The sequence below is a fragment of the Pteropus vampyrus genome, unplaced genomic scaffold, assembly GCF_000151845.1.
Source record: "Pteropus vampyrus isolate Shadow unplaced genomic scaffold, Pvam_2.0 Scaffold484, whole genome shotgun sequence".
Classification (NCBI taxonomy): domain Eukaryota; kingdom Metazoa; phylum Chordata; class Mammalia; order Chiroptera; family Pteropodidae; genus Pteropus; species Pteropus vampyrus.
Genome location: NW_011889265.1, coordinates 492354 through 496058, shown reverse-complemented (window position 1 = coordinate 496058; position 3705 = coordinate 492354). Strand labels below are relative to the sequence as shown.

The 3705-nt window shown below is 49.4% G+C and overlaps 1 protein-coding gene across 1 annotated transcript in view; it reads right to left on the bottom strand.

The window, feature by feature from the left end:
- The window catches only part of LOC105307219 (solute carrier family 2, facilitated glucose transporter member 5), a 25332-nt gene extending 25053 nt beyond the window's left edge, over positions 1-279 (bottom strand). The window contains exon 1 of the mRNA XM_011382610.2: positions 186-279. The gene's annotated coding sequence lies outside the window, so the exon portion shown is untranslated. The remainder of the gene's footprint in view (positions 1-185) is intronic.
- Between the last annotated feature and the right edge of the window lie 3426 nt (positions 280-3705).

Sequence of the window (3705 nt, the reverse complement as noted above, 5' to 3'; positions counted from 1 at the left end):
CCGAGGGACCGGGGCTCAGACTGGGGAACGGCCCGCGGGTCGGAGGGGCGTGGGGCGGGCTGTCCCCATCGCGGGTCTTCCCAGGCCCCTGCCTCGGCGGCCTGCCATGTGCGACCCGCCATGTGCGACCCGGGCTCTCCCACTGTGAGTGGTTCTTTTGCTTTTCCGAAGTTTCATTTATTTACCTCCCACGGGAGCGTGGGGCTGGCGTCCTGCTGCCGGGCCTGGCCCTCCCCACCCTGCCCTGTCTCTCTGTCCAGCCGGCTCCGGGAGGGAGCCTGCCAACGGAAGCCTATTTTTGCCTTAGGGTTTTAAATGACAATGATAAACAACAGGGATCAGCCCAGGAACTTTTCGTGTAATCGCAGATAGCGGGCGCTGGGGCTGTCACATGTTGAATATTTCCAAGAAACCGATTTCTGTTTTGCAAGGACTTCTGACCGGGAGACAGTGAATCACTTTGAAAGTGGCAGGGCCCCGTGGCACTCTCTCCTCCACCTTCCACACAGTTTGAGTCATCGCAGAGAAATCCGAGCCGGATTTTACCATCGAAGGAGAACAGATCCAAAGCGAATTTCCCCTTTTCTCAGAGGGCCTCGTGTTAGGCCTGCCGAGACTCCTTGCTCGCCAAGGATTCTGACAGGAGGGTTTGGGTCCCAGACCTTCATTCGTAAATCATTGCTACTATTTATTAACATTCGTGATATTATAAAATGTAAGTACGTTAGTTCTTACGATTTTAGAGGACTTATCAGAAATCCAGAAACAGTCGTCATTCTGGGATGTGAGATCACAGACGATTTTGTTCCTAGCATGTATTTACGTCTGTGTTTTCTGAGCCTTCCTGCCGTATGACAAGGGGGTACAACAGAGAGAAAAAATTACAATTTTTGGCCTCACGCAGCTTAGTCTCTAGGTGAGGAAACAGAATTTAGTCAAATAAACACATCGATGAATTTAGAACGATAGAAGGGCTCTAAAGATGGGGGTTGGGAGCTCCCCTAAAATAGCGAGCTTGAGCTAAGATGGGAAGGAAGAGAGAAAAGAGCTTGTGCAGGCAAAGGGGCCTGGGGATGGGGTGGTGGGGAGCCTTCGAGACGGGGAGCGGGACACGCCAAGGCCCTGTGGCAGAGGGGTGTCATGCCGTCAAGAGCTTGCAAGTCAGTGTGGCTCAGCAGCACAGAACAGAGAGGGAGGGAGGCTGGGGAGGGAGGCTGGGGAGGTGGGCGGGGCTGGGCCACGTGGAGCGCTTGTCCACCATGTTTAAGGAGCTTGATTTTTGTTCTAGCAGCAGAGAGAAGGCACTAAGAGTTCTGGAGAGTGATCAGATTTGTGTTTTTAAAAATTCGCTCTGCCTGGAGGGGACAAGAGACCCGTGGATTAGGGGGAAAGGAAAGGGAGTAGGTATTTCTTTGCCACACAGCAGATGAAAGATGATGGTGACCTAGACCAGCATGTGAAGAGATTAGAGAAGTAAATACACTTGAGAGATATTTAGGTTGTAAAACTGATGAACTTGGTAATGGACAGGATGAGGAGAGGGGACATAAGAGAATTTCTATATTACCGTTGGAATAAAACAAACAAAAAAAATGATCTTTTTGAAAATGAAGCTTTTCGGAATTAAAAAAAAAAAAAGTTTTTGTAGGGAAATTTAACCAGGTCATAAAATGTTGAATTAGCACCACATAGCAGGCTGCAAATCCCTGGCCTGTTCTAAAGCAGACGGCGATACCAAAACTCCAGGTTACTGCTGGTCTCACCTCTACTAGGAATGTTTAGGGATTTTGAAGTTTTGCCAGGGCCTCTGTCATAGACTTCTGTGGCTCCCCCGACCCATCCTCAGATTCGTTTACTCAGTCCCTCTTTATCAGGAGCAGAATTCGGGCAGGACCTACAGCTGCCCGAAATAAAGACTACGCCTCCCTATTGCCCTCGAGTTGGCACGGACAAATGACACGTCTCCGTCTCCTGCAGCATAGGCAAAGGTGTCCTGCGACAGCTTCCAGGAGCCTTGGTCTCTTCTTTGTCCCTTCTTCCATTCTGCTCCTTGGAATGTGGGTGCCACCAGCTTGGACCGTGAGGCTGAGGCCTCATGGGACAGGGCAACAGGATGGAAGGAGCTTGGGTCCCCCGCCCTGCGGAATTCTGGCACCTGGCCACCTGCCCGGACTTAACATGAAATACTCCCCCATTTCATTTTCTGTCACTTGCAGCTGAACCTAATTCTCATTGATGTAACCATCAAATTTTGCCCGAGAGTCTGTTAGGACGGAGAACAGGAAGGAACTCTAACCCTTGAAGAATCTATGAACACGTTTTCATATACTACTATGGCCCACGTCGGATTTTAAATTTTGATCAAACAGCTCTCCATTGGAGGTGAACTGCCTAGACCCATGTCTTAAAGGAGAAAGCGTGAATCCTTGACCCGATGGGCAGGTATCAGTGGAGGTTTCCAGCAGAATGCATTTGCTTTTGTTTACGTTCTGATTGAAAAGTTGCACGGGATCCGAGTGGTCTGCCCCAACCTTATTTTTCCCTTAAGCTCTGTTATTTTTAAGTGCCGCATGGTAGAATATGGGGTGCTTTAGGAACATATGTATCGCATTAGAGCAGAAACGCCTGCATGTACCTTGGAAGGCACAAAATGAAGCTGCTAGCAAGGTGTGGTGTGTCTGCGAATTGCTGGATTGGAGGGAGGGAGGAAAAGGAGCTCCAGGTCATCCCCATGCCAGGGTTAGATAAGGAAGCTGTGATTAACAGGTCCTGGCAGGGATCCAATTACAGCCCTCCCTGGGGAGGTGGCGGGTGGGGTGGGGAGGCATCCAGCTGGTTACAGGAGACTTCCCAAGTCCAATCCCAGTGCCCAAGCAGGCCAACCACACCCCACCAGGCCTGACACCTGACTGTCAGAACCCAAGTGTTCATGCCATGTGGGTAGAAGGAGGATGGAGAAAAAGTGGCTGACCCAAGTTAACCTTCTTGCTTCATAGGCCAATTCTGTGCTCTGCCACTCCGGAATCCAGCCCAAGATTCTGTCACATGCCCCTGAAGCAGGGAGGCTGCTGAACATACTCTGACACACCTGGTAAGTAAACTTGAGAAACACTGCAAGGTTCTTATGCTTTCTTACCAAGAGCAGAATTTGACCTTGCTTATCAGAATAAGCGGCATGTCTGTACAAAAGGGCATGTCTCTCGGGAATCATGGACAAAGAGCATGAAAGCCAGGGCTTTGTGAGGCTCCTCAGGGACCCAAGTGGCTTCTCTTGGTTACACATTACTCTGGGTAGACAACTCTCTTCTTTTTTTGACTGTGGTAAAAAACACATAACGAAATTGACCATTTTTAAGTGAACAGTTCAGCGGCGTTGAGAATATTCACGTCATGCAATCGATGCCCAGAACGTTCTCATCTTGCAGAACTAAGGCTCTGTACCCATCAAACAACCACCTGGCAATCTCCATTCTGCTTTTTATTTCTATGAATTCGACCTAGGGAATGCGGAATCTGCCTTTTTATGACTGACATTTCACTTAGCATCCACGTTGTAGGCAAGGACATGGAGAGATTGGAAGGGACCCTTGTGCTTTTCCGGTGGCAGTGTGGAACGGTGCAGCTGCTGTGGAAAACGCGTTTGTTTCCTCGAAAAGTTAACCACAAAATTACTATATGACCCAGCAATTCTACGCCGGGACATAT